The sequence below is a fragment of the Vipera ursinii genome (genome assembly GCF_947247035.1).
Source record: "Vipera ursinii genome assembly, chromosome: 2".
Classification (NCBI taxonomy): domain Eukaryota; kingdom Metazoa; phylum Chordata; class Lepidosauria; order Squamata; family Viperidae; genus Vipera; species Vipera ursinii.
In genome coordinates, this window is record NC_139513.1 from 120,285,896 (window position 1) to 120,310,156 (window position 24,261).

A 24,261-nucleotide genomic window follows, 5' to 3' on the forward strand; every position below is an offset into this window, starting at 1 on the left:
AACACCCCCCTCCTCCTCTGAGTTGTCCGATCCAACTGCCGACCCCACAGGCTGACCCTGAATCACAACAGTGGAGCTGATGGCAAGGTTTAGGTTTCTAGGTGTTACCATAAAGGAGGACCTAACCTGGAGTGCTCATGTTATCGCCTTGGTTAAGAAGGCCCAGCAGAGATTATATTTCTTGAGACTTCTCAGGAAACAACTGAATGAAAAACTGCTGATGACCTTCTACCATTGCTCCATAGACAGCATTCTAACCTACTCCATTGGTGTGTGGTTTGCTTGCTGCACAGTAGCAGATAGGAAATGCTCCAGAGGGTTATTACCATCACCCAGAGGATTTTTGGATGCCCTCTTCTCTCCCCACCCCCGGACGAAATGTACAGTTCCCGTTGTCTTAGGAAAGCTCAAAATATTCTTAAAGACTCATCTCATCCTGGACGTTCTTTTTTTTTTGAACTATTACCATTTGGCAGATGGTACAGGATAATAAAAACAAAGACAAATAGGCTAAAAATATTTTTTATCCTAGAGCTGTAACCATATTAAATACTACTGTATGGTGCAACATTGAAGTGAAATATTAGGGGCAACACAATGGTGAATAGAATGTGAAGGATGTATGTAAATAATGTATGGTCTTATTTGTGGTTTTTACTTGTGTGTAGTGTGCACTGTGGACAGCTCTTAATTTCGTTGTGAGTTATACAATGACATTAAAAATATTCTATTCTATTCTTTAGGGATATTCCCAAGAACACTATTGCATCATTTTTAATGCAATCGCTATTTTGGTGTTCTAATGACCTATGGACTCGTGAATGGCTCACGTTGATAAAGCAGCTGTTATTCCCAGAAAAGGCTTACCTGGATTAAGGAGAATTAAAATCTGTTATTTCACACATTGTACTGAGACAGCAGACTAAACCACTGTGGCTTCCAAAAGAGTTGTAATTCATTCAGTAAACCATAGTTAAATAAACTATGGCTTAACAGTGAGTGAAGTTTTATTGATTTGCTTTAGTTCAATTGTAAGCTTGGCATTCACCACTAGATGGCAACAATGATTCATGAAGATTGTGGAAGGCGGTTTATTTATTTATTTATTATTTATTTATTTATACAGAAGAGGAAAAAGAAAACATAAAACGAAGGAAAAAAGAAAGTACAAAGAGAAAAAGAGAGAGAACAAAACATACACAACACAGTGATATAAGAGGTCTTTTCACCCATGTAGGTACAAATATAGAATTATAAATAACAGCTTCAGTAAAGGATGACCATTACAAAATTTCATTGTTACTATCCACACATAATCAACATTTGTACACTATTTCATTTTCCCATCTCATGGGATGCTTCTCTGAACAAGCTATGCCCCCTTTCTGAAAAAAGAGAAACATTTAAATACACTAGCATACATTATAATACACAAAATCTTCTGAGTGCATTATTTTCCTGACTAGGATCCAAACTACCCCATCCTATTTATACTAACTAGGCTCACTTTGAAAGGTGATGAACATCCATTGATCCAGCAGTATCGCGAATAGCGGCAGAGCACCATCGGCCAGCAATGGAAGTCTTCAGAAATAGGGTGGACAAAACCTCACAATACATTTCCTTCACAAAGCTTATCTTTCTTCTTTCCACACTGAGGTCACCTATGCCCCAATTGCGAAGATAAGGAACTGAATGGCTTTTTCATTACTACCATTTCAAAGCGATTTTCCATCTTATTTCCCACCTCTAGAACACAGTGAAAGGATGAGCCTTAGGAAAAAGCTTTACAAATTATCACAAAAGGAAAGGAAAAACTCAACACCCCAAGTGTTACCACCTGGATATGCTGGTTCAGACAATCTTACCTTTGCTGAAAGAATACTTTTGGTCTTTCTTTTTAAACCAGAGGTGCCCAATCTTGGCAACTTTAAGACTTGTGGACTTCAACTCCCAAAATTCTGGGAGCTGAAGTCCACAAATCTGGAAGTAGAAGTTGAGTTGAAGTCCACAAATCTTAAAAGTTGCCAAGGTTGGACACCCTTGGTTCAAACAATGGGCTGTCTGATATGGTACCTCCTTTTTGGAGTTGCATAAACATATGGAAGGGACGTGGTGGCTCAGTGGGTTAGGACGCTGAGCTTGTCGATCAGAAGGTTGGCAGTTTGGCAGGTCGAATCCCGAGTGCCGTGTAACAGAGTGAGCGCCTGTTACTCATCCCAGCTTCTGCCAACCTAGCAGTTCGAAAGCACGTAAAAATGCAAGTAAGAAAATAGGGACCACTACGGTGGGAAGGTAACAGCGTTCCGTGCGCCTTTGGTGTCTAGTCATGCCGGCCACATGACCACGGAGACGTCCTCGGACAAGCGCTGGCTCTTTGGCTTTGAAATGGAGATGAGCACTGGCCCCTAGAGTCGGAAACAACTAGCATGCATGTGTGGGGGAAACTTTACCTTTACCTTTAAAGATATGGACTTTGTTTTGCATGATTACTGGAGCTCCATGGAGGGGAAAAAATAGCCATTGAATATAATGCCATTCACTGCTCTTGATAGCAAAGTGTTTTGATTTGAACATGTTCGGGCTGTCAAGACTTTACTTGATGAAAATGCCTATTTTTCTATCAGGTGCAGGCAATGCTTTGCACTGGGGAGAGGCGTCCTTTTAGGAGAGCAGCCAAAAGGTCAGATGGATAGGGTGATGATGGAAAGTATAGTAGCTTCATTACCTGATAGGAAGAAGAAGGTTGGGTTCTCAGAGGACTACACCTGTGAATCGAGGGGGCAAAAAACAGGAAGAACTGGGCTGAGGGCAGATGACTACAGACATCCCTGCTGAAAAGTGTGGATGCTTTTCAAGATTAGCAGCCCTCTCACCTCAGCAAGCATTGCCAGGTATGTTTGGCCAGGTCAGCAGTAATGACTCCCAGCAGTATTGGCTTCAGAGTTTGGGAATGGCCAGCTCAGTATCTTACAGTGCCCCTAACTTAGGATTGCTCCCGAGGAGGGATAGGCAACTTGCTACTTTAAATGTTTGGGACTTCAACTATCATAGGAATAACATTTAGGTTTAGTTCCTGCTTTATTTCTCCAGGGCTAAAGGTCCCTGATATGGAGATTTCTCTTCATTTTATCTCCCCAGCAGCCGATGCTGTGGGACAAGTAGACTGAGAGTCATCCAGGGCATTCCTGTTCTGGAGGGCAGGCTGGACTCTTTCAGGTCCTAGTTTAACACTGTTAATTACTACACCATACTGCCAGCATGGCTCCAAAGAAGGAACTGAGGGAGTTACGGTCCAAATATCCAGAGGGCACTAGATTACCCACTCCCACTCTAGAGCATATGGGAAATTTAAAAGGCTGGTTTATTTAATCAGATGTCAACGTTGATTTGAGCCCTGAAAAAAAATGTTAGGGTTTTTCTTCCCCCAGGGGAAAATAAGGACAGATAAATTCTGAGGTCCTTCCTTACAATACTGTATGATGTTATTGTGCCATAAAATCCTACAAAGCTGTCACTGGGAAAATGTGATTATTATTTTTTTTACAAATCAGGCCAACGATCAAGTTGTCTCCTTTGTGATGTCCTGGTTTTAATACTTGGTTGGCCTTGATTTGAGTGTACAATATATCTGCGGCTCTTGAAAATAGGCTTATCTCTTTGGGGAGTTGCTAAGTTTAATTAAGATTTTTTTTAAGGATAATGGGTGCCACATAAATACAGAACATCATTATAAGTGTCAGTGAACTTTACAAGTGCTGGCAAAGTCAGATAATGAATTACAAGACCTTTAACTTGCACTGTTTCCAAGCATATCTACTTATAGACACAAGTTCTTCCAAATAAAAGCTATAAGATGCTGACATTTATATCCAAACACTCATAATTATCTTCATATTGAGCATGAGGGAGGTACATTTTAGGAAAAAAAGAGTTCACTCCTTCCCAATCCATAAACTTTTATGTTTGTTCAATTAAGCCCAACAGCTGTGTACATCCCACTCTCATCTTAGGCATGGTGAGCATTTCTCAAGATACAACTCCATAGAATCCAATAGGATTGTGTGATTAACTTGTTAAGAGCAGCTCACAACATAAAACCAAGACTCCAAGGCACTGAAGAATGGGTTGGGGACAGGTGATTTAGTATTAGAATGCCACCTGAGGGAGAATAGCAGGCTAAACTGGAAGGGGGAGTTAAACATGTCATCAGTTTGGTGTCATTGCATTGCCACAAGAGATCCAAGTCCAGCCCTTGTGAATTCTATTGACCCTTACCTAGCATCAATTTAACACTCACCATTAGTTGATTATTCTTGTCTATAAATAGCAATAATAGAAAGGCAAAATACATCTGGCAAGTTCTCCCTCCACCTTTAATGTTTCTACATCTTGGCTGCAAAAGTCTTACCCAGTACCCCTGTTACGTGAACAAACAATCATGCGTAGCAAAAACATTTATCTATAAATGACAGAAGATGCTTGTGTGGGAAATGTATTCAACAGCTCCTAATAAATTCCTCATGCACGGGCCTAGGAGCAAGAACAGATGAATTCAATGTGTCTTGGTACAGATATATAGCACAGGAATGCAGTGCAACATAGCGACCTATACATTTATTACATTGTTTATTTGCATCTTTGACAAATGGATACATTTAAATGCCTTGTTACAATACAGCTGTATCCTAAACAATGTATAAAATCAAGTCAAAAGAGGTAAGCCATAGTTAACTATACTATAGTATACTAATTAACTCCACTGACTAAATTCACACAACACAAAGAAGCTAAAAGAGAGGTTACTTCAGATAAACTGGGTGGCTATAACTGCTGTTTCCGATTAAACCAGGAATCCCCAACATCAGTCCTGTAAATATCAAGGTGCCTATGGCTATCTCTCAGTACCCTTTGCAGTGTACCATTAAAAAGAAAGGAATTTAATTTTAAATAATGGCAAACTGATATGCTGAAAAACAAACCAGCAACTTCTAGTACCATTTTCCCCCCTCAGAAATGCATAGGAGAACAAACATATGGCCATTTGCCCATGCTATTTGCAAGAGTGACTACTAGGCCATACTTAGTCCCACTGCCTTAGTCACTGACCCCAACATGATTTAGATCAGTGATCTGGCCTATATTGCAAGGATATTGTAAAAAACTATTCATACTTTACATGATACAGGTTCCACCATAAAAATAAATAAATGGTAATTAATCATTACCCGCTACATAGCAGAAGAGATAACAGAGTTATCCAGATGCTGTTTTGCAATTGCAGGCATTCTTGGATGATCTGGCACCTGTCAAAACATTTCACCCCCACCCATCCCCAACATAGCTAGTAAATAAAAGCAAGATATAATGTTAACATCTAACACTCTTCACTAATTGGAATGGTGGATTACTCCTATGCATCTTAGTTTCTTAGTTATATTGTGGTTCTATAGTTCTATAACAAACTGGATTCTTTCTTATGGCTAAGCCAGTGTTATCTTCCGATTCTTGAGCTAACAGCAAATGAAGTGACATAAAATTAGCTGTTACCATGAGTTATCCCTTCCCTGCCACAGGCACAATGTTGCAAATGGTGCTTATTAATGTTGTATGCAGGTCATGTTAAAGACAGTGATTGCTGCATTTTCTTAGCTTTATTTCATTCCTTTCCAGCCGATGTCACCAGCCAGTCGGAATGCATTCACCAATTACTCTTTTAAATGTGGAATGGGGGCTGGAAAAGAAAGCAAGTTTTGACAGATGGCTAGAACAACAACAACAACAACAACTACAAACACAGTCTAATTTTGTGCAAGTGTTTTATGTTAAAAAAAGAGCAAGGCTACCAGATGTTAACTGGATTCCTTCTGGGCATGAGTTTAACACTATTCCAGATGTTCACAGGGATTAGAGAGGCTGGGGAACATACCAACACTAGATCAAACTGGGCAGTGGGAATAGGGATGATCCAGGGGCCCTTTGCTATTGCAATAGTGGAGAACCTATAACATTACCTAGCCTGGTAACAAAATGTCTGCAAGAAGAGAAGAATCCAATCTGACTTTGCTACCAACCATTGGTTCCTGAAGTAGAGCAGATTGTATCCACAGCAAAGCTGTCTTGGGATAAGGAAAAACACATTACTTCAATAGCAGTATAGTAAGGATGGCTTAAGGTTGCTTCACACATGGTTTGGAGAGCCAGATAATGCCACCTCATGAGGAAACAGCAGAAAAAGTGTGGTTGCCAGGATATGTTTGTGCTACAGAGAGAGGTAAGTGAAGAAAACATCACTGATTGTTACTTTTATTGTCATCTATATACTACAACCCCTACTTGCAACAGTTATGACTTCTGTTTGCCAAATCTGTATTTTCCTGTGACACAGTGTTTTAGTCTGCACAACCTAAGATATTCTTGAGAACTATATAAGATTATTTTATAGTTGAATATTATTGCCTGGTTTCCATCTCCCGAACTGGTATATTTTAATTCTTGCATCAATTTTGATATCTGCGTAAAGACCACATCTGACCTCTCCGCAGCCTGCAGATCTGGGATGGAGACCATAATCCTAAACTTCAGTGAACAACAACATATCACAAAATTAAGCCAAACCAGCAAGCTCCCTACCAAGTAGAGAACATATACAGTGCCACCGTTGCTGCTTGGGGAAAGAAAAGAATACACTTCAAGGAAATAAACCAATAGGCCACAACTAAGGACCTTCTGTTATCCCAGAACAGCTAATTATTGTTTGGCTGGGGTTGCTAATAGCTGTTGATGTAACTTGCTGATATTGGATCTCTTTGAGAAAACAAGGATACTAATGATGTGGTAATGAGCGGGGAATTTTCAAAATGTCCTAGAAACAGAATATCTAGCCTTATAAATATTTATGAAAAGCCAGTTTCCATCCACATATAAATGAAAACTGGTACACGCACATTCCCTGGTTAGACATCTTCTACACAATGGAGAGCTGCCAGCCTGGAATTCCCACAGCTATTTTATGGGAGCAACTCGGGAGTTCATAGCAGCCATGACAATTGTGAACCGACCCCATTTGGTCCCAGATCGCAAGCTCAATTTGATATTTTGTTCTACCCAGAGAGATATTCTGTGGGTGGGGCATCTCTGGTTTCCACAGTATGGTAGATGGATCGCCATCGAGTTAAAGTTGCATTAATAGCTGTCTCTCATCTTTGAAGAAGAATTAGGACAGCCCAACCTAGAAGCCTTTAAAGGATTCATTTGGATTATATGACATCTGGGAAGAATTTGGAGCTGATCCCAGAAGTTAGTTTGTTGATGTCCTGTTCATAACTAGACTAAGAATTTACTATGGTTATTGACCCAATTGCTCCTAAGTATTCTCTTCAATTTGCTTTAAAGTTGGTCCCATGATCCACGGATGAACCATGGGAACTGAAATAGCAAGGTAGATGACTACAGGGCAAATAGAAGAAGACACACATCTGATCAGTATAAAGCCCAATTGAAGGCTTATGCTGTGGCAATTTTAATAGGTAAAGGTAAAGGTAAAAGTTCCCCCGCACATGCGTGCTAGTCATTTCCAACTCTAGGGGCCGGTGCTCATCTCTGTTTCAAAGCCAAAGAGCCAGCGCTTGTCCGAGGACGTCTCCGTGGTCATGTGGACGGCATGACTAGACGCCAAAGGCACACGGAACGCTGTTACCTTCCCACCGGAGTGGTCCCTATTTTTCTACTTGCATTTTTACGTGCTTTCAAACTGCTAGGTTGGCAGAAGCTGGTACGAGTAACAGGCGCTCACTCTGTTGCGCGGCACTCGGGATTCGACCTGCCAAACTGCCGACCTTCTGTTCAACAAGCTCAGCGTCCTAACCCACTGAGCCACCGCATCCCTTGTGGTGATTTTAATACAACGCAATAAATTGTAGACTTATACAGTATAAAGAAAAAAAGAGCTGAAAAAAGTATAAAATACTTTACTGTGTACAGTAAAAATCTGTCTTTTAATAAAGATGGTTCATATGCTTCATAACCAAAGGAAGTCTGTCTGCATTTGGCATGTTGACTAAGACTGTAATAACTACTCTCCCACCTCATCCTGTTGCTTGTATCAGATTTGCCTTGCAGGCACTAAAAAACTATAAGTGTAGACCTATAAATTTCTCTGTGAGAACAACTGTTGAAAAAGAGTAGGGAGACAGAGTAGGTGGAAGGATAATTGATTATGGTTATCTTTCATATACCACCTTAACCCAAACTGAAATATATAGACAACAGGATCCAAACCAACCAACTGCAGACTAGTTGACTATGTCTGAATCCAGCCTGTATGAACAGTTTATGTTGCAGTGTCTTGTATGAATCAAATGAACGATCTGAGTAAATTATTGATCAATTAATCATGGGGAAAAGGTGTTATGCAAACAAAGCCAGAAGGTACTGGCATAAATCACAATGATAGAGGACTTAGGTGTCATAGCTAGAAATATAGTGGAGCTCTCCACCGCCAACAAAGGATGCACGTCTCAAAACATCTGAACGCCTGTAGGAAGTCCATGATGTTTAAGAACTGGAGATACAGAGGAAAAAGAGATGGGGGAAAATAACCCTGCAGAGGCTTCATATTTCTAGTGCAGAGTACAGGTAGTCCTCAATTTACAACAGTTCATTTAGTGACCGTTCAAAATTACATCATTGAAAAAAATAACTTATGTCCGTCTTTCACACGACCATCGCAGCAGCCCCATGGTCACATGATCAAAATTCAGACGCTTGGCAACTGACTCATACTGATGACGGTTGCGGTGTCCCGGGGTCAGGTGATCACCTTTTGCGACTTTCGAACAAGCAAAGTCAACGGGGGAAGCCAGATTCACACTTATTTTAGGAGGTTAGGGAGGGGGAGGGAGGGGGGGAGGGGGAGGGAACTTGTAACCGGCACTCAGTCTGGTCCTGTTAGAGGTCCTGGTGGGACGGGGTTGGGGGAGGTGGCTGCTGGCGCTGGGAATGTGGGGGTGGGGTATCGAATCCCCACGGCGATAGGGTATGGCAGCAGGTGTTTGCGAGGAGGGTCATATCAACATCTGTGATCTCGCCCCCGCTATCTTCGAGCGGTGGCGCGCTCCGACCCTCCGGTTAGCACCCTCTTACCCGGGGATGAGGGTGATCAGGCCCCTGAGCTCAGGCTGGTCTATTTTAACGCTAGATCCGTAGTTAATAAAGCTCCCCTCATCCGTGATCGGATCGAGGAGGAATGTGCGGATCTAGCGTGCATCACGGAAACTTGGCTGGGCTCGGAGGGAGGGGTGCCTCTCACCGAGTTATGCCCGCCGGGTTTCCGGGTGCTGCACCAGCCACGGGCTCAGGGCAGGGGTGGTGGGGTGGCAGTGGTTATTCGGGAGACATTGTGTCCTCGGGAGGCCACCATTGTCCAGATGGCCGGGAGTGAGACCCTCCTCTTGAGGTGTGGTCCTCGGGTTCAGTTGGGCTTGTTGCTTACATACCTGGCGCCCAGCTGTGTGGCAACAGCCCTGCCCGAGCTGCTCGACACCCTCTCAGGGCTGGCGGTGGAGTTCCCCAGGCTCATAGTCCTGGGTGACTTCAACCTGCCATCACTGGGAGGGTCGTCGGAGTTAGCTCGGGAGTTCATGGCTTCCATGACAGCCATGGGCCTGACCCAGGTTATTGAGGGCCCGACTCATGAGGGGGGTCACACTCTTGACCTGGTGTTTCTGTCTGGACAGTGGTTGGATGATCTGGGAGGGGGTTCTCCGTCCATCACCCCTCTGTCATGGTCAGACCACTACCTCCTGAGGCTAGTTTTCCGTCATGCCATCCCCCGCCGCTGGGCGGCGGAGCCGACCAGGTGGTTCCGCCCCAGGCGCCTAATGGACCCAGATCGGTTCCAGAGGGCGCTTGGGCCTATACCTATCACCCTTACCCACAGCCCAGTCGATGCCCTGGTGGAGGCCTGGGAAACGGCAGCCACCAGGGCACTCGACTGCGTTGTACCCATGCGACCTCTGACCCGACGCAGATCCCGTTGGGCCCCATGGTTCTCTGTGGAGCTCCGGGAGATGAAGCGGCGAAGACGAGGTCTAGAGAGCGGTTGGAGATCCAGCCGATCCGAATCCGACCGATTGCAGTTAAGAACCTTTATAAGGTCTTATCTTGCGGCGATAAGGACGGCGAGGTCTAACTACTTTGCCGCCCTTGTCGCGTCCGCAGATAATCGCCCGGCCGCCCTGTTTAGGGTGACTCGCTCCCTCCTTAACCAGGAGGTGAGAGAGGATCCCTTGCAGGGACGAGCCGAGGAGTTTAGTCATCATCTGGCGGACAAAATCGCTCGGATCCGGACCGGCCTGGACTCTGACTGGGCAGAGTCAGATGTGGAGGAATCAGGCGGTCTTGAGCATGTTATCTGGACTGAGTTCGACCCTGTTTCCCCTGATGATGTGGACAGGATCATGGGGAGACTGAGCACCACCACCTGTTTGTTGGATCCGTGCCCCTCCTGGCTAGCTTATGCGGCTCGGGAGGGAACACGAGGCTGGTTCCATGCAGTAATAACTGCTTCCTTGAAGGAGGGTGTCTTTCCTGCCGCCTTGAAGGAGGCAGTGGTGAGACCCCTTCTCAAGAAGCCTGCTTTGGACCCGGCTGTTTTAAACAACTACCGTCCAGTCTCCAACCTTCGCTTTCTGGCGAAGGTTGTTGAGAGTGTGGTGGCGCATCAGCTCCCTCTGTTCCTGGAGGAAACTGATTATCTGGACCCGTACCAATCGGGCTTCAGGCCCGGACACAGCACGGAGACGGCATTGGTCGCGCTGGTGAATGATCTCTGGAGGGCTAGGGACAGGGGTTGCTCCTCTGTCCTGGTCCTATTAGATCTCTCAGCGGCGTTCGATACCATCGACCATGGTATCTTACTGCGGCGTCTCAGGGGGCTGGGAGTGGGAGGCACCGTTTTACGGTGGTTCTCCTCCTACCTCCAGGGCCGCTCGCAGTCGGTGTTGACAGGAGGGCAGAGATCCGCCCCGAGGTCTCTCATTTGTGGAGTCCCTCAGGGGTCGGTTCTCTCGCCTCTCCTGTTCAACATCTATATGAAGCCGCTGGGCGAGATCATTCGTGGTTTTGGGGTGGGGTATCATCAGTACGCTGATGATACCCAACTTTTTCTTTCCACCCCGAACCAACCCAGTGATGCCCTCTCCGTGATGTCCCGATGCCTGGAGGCGGTTCAGGTCTGGATGGGGAGAAACAGGCTTCGTCTCAATCCCGCCAAGACTGAGTGGCTGTGCATATCGGCATCTCGGGTTAACCAAGTTATTCCATCCTTAATGATGGGGGGTGAGGTGTTACCCCCCGTCGATAGGGCTCGCAACTTGGGCGTCCTCCTGGATTCACGGCTCAATTTTGAAGACCATATAGGAGCCGTGACCAGGGGGGCTTTTGCCCAGGTTCGCCTGGTGCGCCAGTTGCGTCCCTATCTGGACCGAGACGCCCTACGCACAGTTACTCATGCGCTTGTGACCTCCCGTTTGGACTACTGTAACGCTCTCTACATGGGGCTGCCCTTGAAGACCACTCGGAGGCTTCAACTGGTGCAGAATGCGGCCGCGCGAGTTGTAATGGGGGTTTCCCGATACTCCCATGTAACACCTCTACTCCGTGAGCTGCATTGGCTTCCGGTTGCCCTCCGGGTGAAATTCAAGGTGCTGGTTATCACCTATAAAGCCCTACATGGCCTGGGTCCGGGATATCTGAGGGAACACCTGCTGCCGGCATCAAATGCCCTTCGCCCAGTGCGCTCCCACAGGGAGGGTCTGCTCAGGGTCCCGCCGGTAAGAGACTGCCGGCGGGTGACACCCAGGGATAGGGCCTTCTCGGTGGGAGCGCCTGCCCTCTGGAACCAGCTGCCGGTGGAGCTGAGAACTGCCCCCGACCTTCGATCATTCCGCCGGGGCCTGAAGACCTGGCTCTTCGAGCTCTCGGGCCCAGACTGAGGAGGAATTTTTAATTTGGGGTTCTTTTTAACTGACTACAGGGTTAATTTAATATTTTTTAATTTGGTTCTTAATTTTTGTATTCTGGATTTTTAATTCCCTGTAAACCGCCCTGAGTCCTCAGGGAATAGGGCGGTATATAAATATAACTAAATAAAATAAAATAAATAAACAACCCCTGTTATGAATTTACCAGCTGCAGCAATTCACTTAAGAAGCGCAGCAAGAAAAGTCGTACAATGGGGCAAAACTCACTTCACAAAAACGTTTCACTTAAGCAAGAGCAATGTGGGGCTCTGTGGCGGTCGTCAGCTGAGGGCAACTTGTACACCTGCAAAAATAAATATGCAGTACCGCGCACACACACACACACACACACGCCCACAAGTTAAACCCCACATTAAAATAAAATAGGGGGGTGGTGTAAAAAAAGGATTTTAAGGACCAAAGAGGACAAACATTTCTAGCGTCTATGAGGCCCTTTTTTCCTTTTTAGACACAGCTTGGCAACGGACCGGCCGCTTCTCTTGCGAAGCCTATCTTATAAAAGAGCCACTTGAGACTTTCCTGAGCCCTGGGGGCCCTCTTAGAAGAGGAGGAGCGGCGGCGGCGGCGGCTTCCCCGCTCCAGACACACAGCCTGGCTTACCTGTGCGCACACGTTCCGCCCCGCGCCAAGGTGCTCTGGTGACACGACACGCCCCCGACCTCCTCCTCCTCCTCCTCCACACTTAACCCTTGAATCAGGGGTCTTCAAACTTGGCCCTTTTATGACTTGTGGACTTCAACTCCCAGAATTCCTCAGCCAGCAAAACTGGCTGAGGAATTCTGGGAGTTGAAGTCCACAAGTCATAAAAGGGCCAAGTTTGAAGACCCCTGCCTTGAATCCTGCAGCCCCCGGCGCAAGAGGCAGCAGGAGTTCCGCAAGCCCGGCCCAGCTCGGCCGGCCGTCCCCGCTTTCGCTTTTCCAATCAGGAGGGGAGAACGGGAGGCTGGGAGGGATTTCCTGCTGAGCCATCCCAGGCGAGGGAGGGAGAGAGAGTCGGAAGGGGGGAACAAGGGGAAGGGGGGGGGAAAAAAAAAAGGCGGCAGAGGCGGAGGCGAACTCTTGGGCAGAGTTCCCAGGGCGCCTGGCAAGCTGACCGGACGAGTCGCCTTCCGCGGGCGGGCGACGCCGGCCCGAGGAAGCAGGAGAATGAGAGAGCGGGCGCAGAGGGCGCGGGAGGCGCTGCGCCGGCCTTTCCTCCGCTTGAGTTCTCGGGTTCCGTAGACTTTGCGCGCGGACTCTTTGCGCCCTCTCGCTTCTCTTCTCTTCCTTCCTTCCTTCCTTCCTTCCTTCCTCCCGCCCGCCTTCGCTCGCTCCCGGGTATAACTAGTCTCGGGCGCTCGGCAGATTCAGGGACGCGAGCGAGCGAGCGAGCGAGCAGGAGAAGTCCTCGTTTTACGTCTCGGCGGGTGTCGTGGAAGGCGAGGGCAGCCTTCCTTTTCTCCTCGCCCGGAGGAGAGGCGGCGAAGAGGAGGCAGGGGAAGCCACCGGCCGGTGACAGGAACGCTCGCAACTTTTGTGTGTGTGTGTGCGTGCCGGGAACGCGACGAGCCCCCGATGCGGTGAGTTGTGGGAAAGGAAAACCCGAGCGCTCGAGTTGGGAGGCTGGAGCGGGGGTGGTGGGGTGGGGGGGGGGGTGGAGAAAAAGGGGAGAAATCAGCCCCAAGTCTTCAATGTTGTCGACCGAGATTTGTTTCTCTTCCCATCTCCGCCCTCGGCGCCCCTTTATTCGCCTTATTTGGTCACTTTCGTGCAGCCGACTCGGGATTTAAAAACTCGGATTTTGCTTCTTCCGAAACCAGGCTCCGTCCTTCGGTGTTCTGTCTAGACCAGGGGTCGGCAACCTTGGCTCTTTTATGACTCGCGGACTTCAACTCCCAGAATTCCCGAGCCAGCTATGCTGGCTCGGGAATTCTGGGAGTTGAAGTCCGCGAGTCATAAAAGAGCCAAGGTTGCCGACCCCTGGTCTAGGTGCTTGGTCTGATGGCTGCTCGCTTGGATTTTTTTTCTTTCAAGACAAACTTTTCGAAGAATTATATCCGCCAGGCTATATAATATCGCACTCTGATGCGCTATATAATGTGCACTGGTTTATAAATGCTTTTTATCCCGAATAATTCTCGGCTTTGATTTTTTTTTTCCCCCACTACAGTTCTGCTCCCTCTCCTCCTGCATCTCCTCTTCCCGGATACCAGATCCACTTTTTTTTTTTTTTGCAGCCTCCTTTGACCCATCTAGGTGCGCTGAACTACCACTTCCATTATCCCCAGCTCATTATCGATCATGTTGGTTGGGATTAGTCAGGCTTGCCGTGCAATACCCCTGAAGGTTTAGGTTGGTGAAATTGTTTTTAAGGAAAAAAGAACTATGCTCTATTTCCAAAGCCTCAGCTCTTTTTCTCTGAACTCTGACGTTGTAGCATGCCTGAAAAATGATACCACTGTTGTGATACAAAAGTTCCCCAAGTCCTACCAGGTAACCTTTGCTCTAGGCTTTGTTTTCCCGTGGTGGGAATGTTTGACTCTTGTCTTCCCCCCTCCAGAGCTGGTATTTTTAATAATTGTTGTTCAGCATCTTTAGCCTATCACTTGCTTAATTTGGTCCCCCACCCCCAACCAACTTTTACACTATGTTTGAGAAAGGAAAATTTCAGATACTTGATTGAGTTCAGCAGGTAGAGAGTCGCTGGAGTGGTATATTAGATTTCTTAAGCAAGTTGGGTGTTTACACGTTCTGATGGGGTGTAAGTGAACCTGGCTACTGGCTGCAATGCCATGCCTAAGCCTGAAAAAGGTGCAAAAGTGTTCACCAAGTTTAATACTTTATTTCTCCTGGTGAGAACACTGGCTTGTAAATGAGCACCATTCTGGTTCATTTGTTGGTCTTTATGTACAACAGCAAAGTTCCTAAGATTGCTTTAATACAGGGGATCTCAGACTGAGTAATATGTTTTGTACAAAAATTAACAAAAACAATTATTTTACTGTGCTTTGATTATAAGAGGCCAGGGATGAGATCAGGAGCTACAAATACTATTTTAAACCTAAAATCTACAAAAAATTCAGTAATCAGTTGAGGACAAAGTGCTCAGCCAAAAAAAAAAGGACTCCGCCAATGAAAAAAAATCCCTTTGGGGTCTATTAGCAACTCTTACTTGACTTCTTGAATGAAATGTGCCAGAGCTCATCATTTGCAGCCCATGAGCCTGGAAATGGGTAGAAGAGGCTGACCTGAGTTGCTTAGCAGAGGAATGTGTTCTGCCCATGCATCTTGGAGCTTTTTGCTGTTATTTTACTTATAGGAGGACTGATTACCAAAACCAATTCTGGTTTTTGAGTAGTAACTCTAATTACTTTATTTTAAGGGTCACAATCATCTTTTTGTTATGTTATAATAAATATAACATAAATGCTTTATTTGAAGTGAAATTATGACTTATGGTTGTAGAACTTGAGTAAATATGATCATATTCATAGTCTCGGGAAAAAAGTTATCTCTGGGGATAACATTTTCAGATCACATCTCGTATTTCTGCTGAGATGGGCTTCATCAGTTTGAATTTGTATCCTGGTGATTGTGTATGCAAATATTTACCATCTTGAATTGTCATTAATTATAAATTGTAGTTTGTCCAAGGACATCCTTGTAATCACATTGTTCCTGTAAATCCCCCATATCCATTATCTTCCTCTTTCTCTACTTCCTTCAACCTTGCCAAGCATGACAATGTTCTCCAGTGCCTCTTCCGTTCACAGGACATCCCAAAGTATCTTAGCTTCCTCATAAATCTAATTATGGTAGTTAAAATGGATTGGAGAAGAGAAAGAGACAAAGCTCAGAATATGGTTTTTTTTAACAAGCAAAGTACCAACTACAAGTTACTGCTATAGGTCCAGATTACTAAACTGTAATAATTGTATCTCAAGAACAAGAACAAGAGTGATCTATTATGCTCAACAGGGTCATTCTAGACACAATCTTTGAACAGAGCTGTAATATTTCTTGTATATTATGGTTTTTACATGTTCTAAATTGATTTTTAAAGCAAATGAATAAGATGGTGCTGTAAAATATTTATTTATCTGTATGGCAACACGGTAACCCCAGTCTGAATCCCATCCAATGTGTGTGTTGATATTGTATTTTTAAATAAGATTCTGAAAGGCCTAATCCACTTAGTATTAATGGTCTGCAGTCACAGCTGCTGTAGGAGATAAATATAAATATGAGGGTTTTTTACAGCCAATAGCTATTCCCCATCATTTTGTCAAGCCAACCAGTTCCAAGATTCTCCATTAATGATGCTTCAAGCTAGATCAGCCCAGTTACCTTGTTCACAGCTTATTTAAAATCTATACTCTATGGAAATTCTCAACTGCTTAAGGTTTTATTGCTTTCAAGGTTATCTTGATCCTGCTTACATTTACATGCAACCCTTAGACCACTTGCTGGTTACTTGTTAATACTGACATGAAGGGTTTATATTTTTTGCGGTCATAGGAACTTTCGTTTTACTGAGCCTGCTAAAGGTAATTCTGGGTGGAAACGCTGCAGAATTTCTGGCACGTGATCTGTTATCTGTTATTTTCAGTTGGAGTTTTAGTAGTCAATGAACCTGGTCACTTTTGCCCACAGAGCACTTTGAGGCCATGCAAGGCCACTATAGTTGCTGAGAGCTCTGTGAGTTAGAACTCCCAAGCTCCAGTTTCTGAGAATTTCGGTCCTGATCCTGGATCTTTTACAATTTACCCATTTTAAGCCTCCTCCTTCATTCATAGAGCATTGTACAGGTTTTCCTTGCATAATTACTGTATGCCATTGATTGTTTCTGTCCGAGTATTTGCTTTCTTTTTCCTCCTTACATTTACCATTGTGTTTGTTTTATTTATTTACTAGATGTATGTTTCTATTATACTAGATTTATAGATCAATAATATTGATCTACAAACCCATTAAATAATATGTTGTATAGTTCTAGTTATGTATCCTGCCTCCCACTTACCTCCCATACCTATAGCACCCATTGCTGTTACTGTGGAGTCAAAATGGTCCTCAATGTCTTGTCCAACCCGCTTACCAAAAATGAAAAGGATCTCTCTAACATTAGAAGCAAAGTTGGGCTTATTATGTCATGCCATAACAGGTGAGGAATTGTCAGGCCCAAGAGGAGCTGTTAACCTGGATGAATCTCCTGTGTGCAATAAAATGTAGAATGCTAACAAGATGCATAGTCCTCTGAAGTTCTCTGCTATGATAGTCACGTACATTAGAAATCAAATTCTCGCTGTACATAGAATATGAGACAAGGAAGAAAGCAAGTTTCGATAATGTAATAGGCTCTAAAAATGTATGGGCACATGTCAATGTATTTGGGTTACAAAAATTGACATGTCCTGCAACCCCCTTTTTTTCCCCCCATGTCTCACTTTATGTGAATTTATTTTATGTGAGATTTTTAGGGAACCTGTGCTTGTTTGGAAAGATAGCAATGCAGGTGATAAAGTAGCTACCAATATAGAGCCAGATCTTGTTTCATCTGGATGAGCAATTCATTTGTCATCTTGATCATAGCTGAGTGGTTGCTGTGGAGATGGGCAATACTAACACCAGATAAAAAACCTAGCTCATATACTAAAGCATCAGGTGATTTTGTCTTGAGGGTCAGTAAATGATCCATGTGGTCTTTGGAGTATTTAAGATTTCAAGAAGGAACACTAAAATATCCAATGTGTAAGCCAGCAACACATTCTTATGAGATAAGGTCATATTTTTCTCACACGAAAGGGAGCTTGCTCTATCTCTTGCAATCAGTTAAACCCAAGGCTGATTTTTATAAATCACCTAATTAATTCCAAGCAGAAATTTTCCAATCTGTACATTGTTAGCCTGATTTCCAACAGTAAAGATAATACAAATTCACCCTACTGTGTGTGGTGTTTTTGTGGCAGGGAAAGTTTGTTGTAGCATCTTTAAAATTAATTTTTAATTTTTGTTTTGTTTCTCACATGATTTTTGTAGCTCAATGCATCTTCTCTCTTAATTAACTGTACACACAGGCATGTCTCCACATTAATTTGGGAATGTGCCTTATGATGGCAGGGGTGGACTGCTGGGCAATTTCTACATTGCATTAAGACTCAAGATGGTCTCGCTCCTCTGAGTTTAACAAACTCCTCTGTCATCTTAAATATTCTACATTTCAGTTGTGGGACAAGTGAAAGTTTGTTCAAGCAGTAATCCTCAAACCAATCAACTGGTTCCAAGTTTAAAACCTAGTCTGAATCACATGTTTGTATAAATTGTTCCTCAGTTCTTCAATTCTCTTTCCTTTCCTTTCCTGAATCCAGGGTGCTTCAATGCCGAAGATATTGTGCGGGTAACCCATCTAAATTTCTTAATGGATGGGTGTGGGTGCAAAAAAAAAAGATGAAGCAGTGGTAGGCAAACACAAGGGTGTTACAAAAGGAAGATGATATCTTCCGGATCCCCATACAATTCAATATTTTTGCAATGATGACATTATGAATCTCAGTGTGGGAGAGCCCTGGTCCCCAATAAGCAAGAAGAATGATCCCACTGGATCATTCAGATTATTCTGTTGCATCTGAACCAGATCTGAAAGGTCAAATGCCGTGTCAATAAACTCTGTTCTTCTTTGCCCAGCTTGCTACTTTTGAAATAGGTTAGATTCCAATGACCTTGACCGTTGTGGATTATGGGAATTCTCCTCTGGGCACCCCTATCCTGGTCTAAGTGTCTGTGGGGGGTTTTTTTGTTTTGTTTTTTGGTTTCAGATGTGAAGAATCTCTTACCGCAAATTGTAAAGATGCTGTTTTATCCCTTCAGTACTGGCAAATGAGGCAAGATGTTGGTCTTAGACTTACCTAGCTTATAAGGGAGCCAAGTTCAGAGCAAAGATTGTAAAGAACTCATCAGTTCATTAGAACTTTGGAGGAAGTCTGAGGCAACGGAGAGAGGAGCACGTTAATCTTCTAATACTAGAAAAGATTTGTATTGTTGAATTATTGCAGGGCCTTTCCCCACTTCTCATAAAGTCTATGCTTGTCTGTTTGTTTCTCCCAGAGGACAGTCCCAAAGGTGCTTTTTCAAAAGGCAACTGGGCTTTGTTTTTCCTTGAAGACACTTCACTCCACATCCAAGACGCTTCTTCAGTTCTGACTGCTGTCTTCAAGGAAAAACACAGCCCAGTTGCCCTTTTGAAAAAGCACCTTTAGGACAACCATGATCTAGATGACTGAGAATCTCCATAGACGCTCCCAGAGAAAGGAGAAATGGTCTTGTAAAGGGGCAAAGGAAACAGGTTATACAGTAAGTACACAGGAGCCTCAGATAGTGATGGGATGGAAAGTTTCAGTCAGAAGTCTGGGTTAAAACCCTATCTTCTTGCTTTTGTTTTTCCCTTTTTCCTTTTCTTGACTTAAAAAAAATTAAAAGGATATAACAGATAGCTAGTACAGATTTAAAATATCAGGTCCTGCTAGAGACATATGAGCAGGTATGGAACAAATCTGAAATATTACAGAACTAATGTATTCGGATACATCTTTAAAAGCTAATACTACGAAATGTTTTATATCCGTTTGCTAGTCAAACTCTAAGTGCCCCTGCTAAGTTTTATGCTTAACAAAATGCTTGTTCAGTTTCTGCTTATGTGATGCCTAGACCCTGGCTATCTTGCTGCCAGCTGCTGTCTTCCCATTCAGAAAATTTTCAAAACAGATGCAGACAAAATTTAGCCAATGCATTAATAATTCAGAACTTTTTGAAGTTCTGAAAGTATTGGTGAAAAGGCTCATCTTCTAGCTCCATCCACCCAGTGGTGCCCTCTGATGAAAAGAAGGAGCAGCAAGGCCAGTGGATTGGAGCTCATGAGTGAACAAGCAGAGGCTCATGTTTGTATCCCACCCTGCCAATTATTAGGCAGCAGTGTTTTTTCTTCACATTTTGGATGTTTTCAATGACCGAATTTGCACAATGCACTAGCCAAAGCGGGGGGGGGGGGCGGCGCAAGGGAGTATGACAGGTTTTTTTTGGGGGGGGATGGTGCGCACACAGGCAGCACACAGGTTTTTTTCTCCTTGCTTTATATTGCAACAGTCACATATACAGCAAAACTGTTTTCTTCCCTTTAAATACCTAAGGGGTGCCTAGTATTTAAGCAAAATTGGCTGCAAAAGGTTGCTTTCCTTTCACATTCTGATTTGTCAGTTACCTTCAGATTTACCTTCCCTGGGATTCTTAGAGTTCTTACCTCTTGTTCAGTTCTCAGACCAACCACTGCTAATCTGTAGCAGGCTGGGTTTGACCTTGGTTGTTTCCAAAACAGTTGAGTGTGGGAAAGTAGATTTTCCCACCTCTCTCTGTTCCTATGCTTCCTCTTGTAAGTGGCTCACTGAGCAGTTGGTGCTGGACTAGATCAACCTGCCACTTTAAACCTATAACAAGGTTGTCTCTTCCCCCCCCTTCTTTGTTGTCCTTAGCCTTGTTTCCTTCCTTGTAGGTGATACCACCAGGCTGCACTTTGAACATCACTCTATAGCAGTGATGGCGAACCTTTTAGAGACTGAGTGCCCCAAAACTACCCCCGCTCTGCCCCCCTGCCCCGCCTGCCCACATGGTCACCCACCACCTCCATGGCCCACCGCAGCAGTTCGCTCAGGCGGCCCAGCAGTGCCATGTTGACCACGTCCTCTGCCCACACCCCACAGCATCATCTGCATGCAAAGGGCCGCAAGGGTGGAGTCTTGTCCCCGCTGCCCGGCTGCCATGTCCTTGGCTGCGCTGCTCCATACAGGCCGTGCTTGGGGCAGCTCTCAGGGGGGTTGCTAGTGAGGAAGCTGCGGGGGGAGGCAGGGCTGGGGCGACAGCACACATGCCCACAGAGAGGCCTGTGAGTGCCGTAGGTTCGCCACCACTGCTCTGTAGGCTGGTGCTGGCTTGGTTTATTGCTGGGGCGACTTCTAGTTTCTGCTCAAACTTTGTGGTCATTGGCAAGGCAGGTAGCTTGGCTCTGCTCTAGATGGACTGCTGGGCTTATTAGTACACAACCTGGATTTCAGCTGCCTAGCTTATGGGCCAGATTGGTTTTCCATTGGTGGTGGTATGTGCTGTCCTTCTACTGTTACTAAGTAGCCCCCTGAGTGAGCTTCTCTGTTATCCCCAACTAGGAATTTCTCTTATTGTCCTGACTAGGTTTAGGCTGGTTGGGATTGATGCTATTTTGGTGGCCCGGATGGTGTCCCAGTCAGCTTCTTTTTCTCCCTGACTGGGTCTGCAGATAATTGGCTGCCCTAACTGCAGTGAAAGGACCACCCAGCTGCGGTTTTCCTCTCTTTGGTGAGGTAAGAAGGGGCCCGTTCACCTGGATCACGCTTCAGCTCTCTGCTGCCCTGGCAATATCTCTCATTGCTACTAACACCTGCTCCAGCTGCTGATCCTGATGGCCAGACTTCCCAACGCTCTTCTAGATGTTTTCCAAGCCTAAAAACCTGAATACCTCCAGTCTGCTAACTGAAGAGAAGATACTCCCAATTAAAAGTTCTCATGAACATCCAACCCACATTTTTGCACTGGCCAGTCTGCCAGCCACCAAGCCTCCTAGTTTGTTGCCAACTTCCATTGACTGATCCGCCAATTGAATTTATCAGATCTGCTGATTTTCCTCCTGAATACTCCTGTGTTGGCCAATCTACCAACCAAATTCTTTTCCCCATTGCAATTTGTCTATACAGTATTACCGGCCTCCTGCCTTCTGGGTCTTTACCTTTTTTCCTAGGTCTGGAACACAGCTTGAGTCCTTTGTCCTTTTCAGTGTCTTTGGAGCACCCACCAGCTCAAGAAGCAGAATTTTGGTAATCTTCCCTTGCCCACCACTGCTATGTCCAGCCAGCCAGCCAGCCTATTTGCCTGCCTTGCTTCAAAGTGAGCCAATTTCCTCTTGACCTACAAGCATGAACATAGCCATATATGCAGTACAAACCACCCCATTTGAGACAAAAGATCTTGGTGTTTGCAATCAGCTAGCCCTCCAGCATAGTGTGGGCATGAGGTTATTAGTCTCTTGAGTGAACCATGCCATACACGTGGCATTTGCTTGAATATAGTTTAGTCAGAGAAAACAATAATTATGTTTTATTAAACTGGGTTTAGAGTTAGCATGTTTTCTGAACCAAGCTAATGAGTTAGCAAACTGGAGAATTACAACAACAACTTGTATACTGCAAGCTCTCAACAACTCTGGCTGAGTCAAATAATAAATACGGGGAAGAGATAAGCTGAGGGAAGTTAGAAAAAGTCTTCTGAAGACTTTGTCCTGTTCAAAGTTGAAACACGTATAGTACAATGAATTATTATGAGGCCTATTCAGTCTATATCAAAGGTGCCTGGCAGGTAATACCTAAGATCTTATCTTGGGACAGGTGAACAAAAAATTATTTATAGAACCTGTTTTCAGTGTGAGTGTTCAACCACAGGAGGTGCATAACAATTGTGTAGTGAGTGTTTTTAAATATGCAGATTGCTTTCTTTCCTCTCCCAGGTACTATAGTAAATTCCTTGAGTTCCTGAAAACAAAAGAAGGTGGAATTTACAAACGGGTGTCAGTTCTACTTGCTTAATTTTTTATAGGCAAAGCTATGCTTAATAGTAAGGGATTAATTTGGCAAATCTTCCACTTTCTGAACATCTTGCTGCTAGTAGTCCTATTCTATGGCCACTTTGAAACTCATTTTGCCTGTATCAGGCTTGGAATGATCACATCCTAGTTATATAGATGTAGATATGGGTATGTTGTTACATGTTGTTGCTTTTCTTGTATTTGTTTTGCACGGTCTGCTTGATTTTGCAGTGTGCTTGCTTAGTTTCTTACAGAAAAGCTATAAAGCATGAAGCAACAAGAGGTTTTTTTTATCAGCCAGCTTGTTGCAGAGCCTGACACTGATTAGGACTGAGAGGGAATAACTGGCTCAAGGTCACCCAGAAGCTTTTGTGCTTAAGGGAGGACTAGACTCTGGCCTGCCCCTTCCTAGTCTAGCACCTTTACCAAAAACTACATCACACTGGCTCTCTATGTGCATACTGTATACATATATACATACAGTCCCTGGGTTAAGAATGAGTCTCATTCCTAACTCTCTCTGTAATCCAAATGTATATTTGTGTTGGAACTTGTACTTACAAATGGAGTGCCTATTATTAAAAATGGCGGACAGCATTCTCCATTCAATGCTTTCAGGAACCACTGAAAACAGGCTGTATATTAACAATGTGCGGCTTCAGCAGTTCCTGAAAGCATTGCACACTTCAGCGCTTTGTCGGCTCAAGGAAAGAACGCTGTCTGCCGTTTTTAGTAATAGGCAGGCCATCCGTATCTAGGGATTGTCCTTAAGTCAGACGTTCTTAACTTGGGGACAATATGTGTATACACATACATATATTTGAAATCCCAGGGTAATAGATATAGACACTTCCCTTCAGAATTAATAAGATAGATCTATTACATTGAGAGGACAGGAAGGCCTGGAGGAACATTGTCCATAGGGTCACGATGGGTCGGACACGACTTCGCAACTAACAACAACAACATTACATTGAGATTCCTGGTGTAGGAATGAGTTCTGAGTCCTATCTATTTCTAACAAGTTTATTAGATGATGGAAAGAAGCTAAGAGTACAAAGTGCTAGAGCAGTGGCCCTGTGTGATTTACCATTTTATTAATAGCAAGTGTGTTAAAATATTTCATACACAAACATCAGTTCCTGCTTAACATCTGCATTGTATAGATTCTTATCATAAGTTAACTGAGCATCACTTAAAAATGTTAAGTATTCTGGAACTAAATGCAAGCTCCACTTAGTGCAACATTCTGACATAGCAAAGGGCAGCATTTAGCCAACTTTGCTGAGCTCAGAAAGTTAAGTGTGTGTGTGTTTGGGGAGGGGGGGGACCTAGTTAATTCCTGGGTGGGAGACCCGAGACTCTTGACAAAGCTGAGAAGTAGGGGGGGGGGGGAAACTGAGAAAGAAGGCAATGGCAAACATTTACATACTGTTGCCATGATAACCACATGTGTTCACCAGGAATTTAGTTGATTCAAAGAAGTCTATACCTTTACTGTTTCTAACAAGAGCTAGTCAGATGCTTCTAGGGATTCAGCATCCCTTCCCCCACCCTGCATAGTTTGCTTTTGCTGTCTGTTAT

General features: G+C 44.4%; 1 protein-coding gene across 2 annotated transcripts in view; it reads left to right on the top strand.

The window, feature by feature from the left end:
* Positions 1–13,078: 13,078 nt before the first annotated feature.
* The window catches only part of CASKIN2 (CASK interacting protein 2), a 122,325-nt gene continuing 111,142 nt past the window's right edge, over positions 13,079–24,261 (top strand). For both annotated transcript variants that reach the window (XM_083351355.1, XM_083351356.1), the window contains exon 1: positions 13,079–13,603. The gene's annotated coding sequence lies outside the window, so the exon portion shown is untranslated. The remainder of the gene's footprint in view (positions 13,604–24,261) is intronic.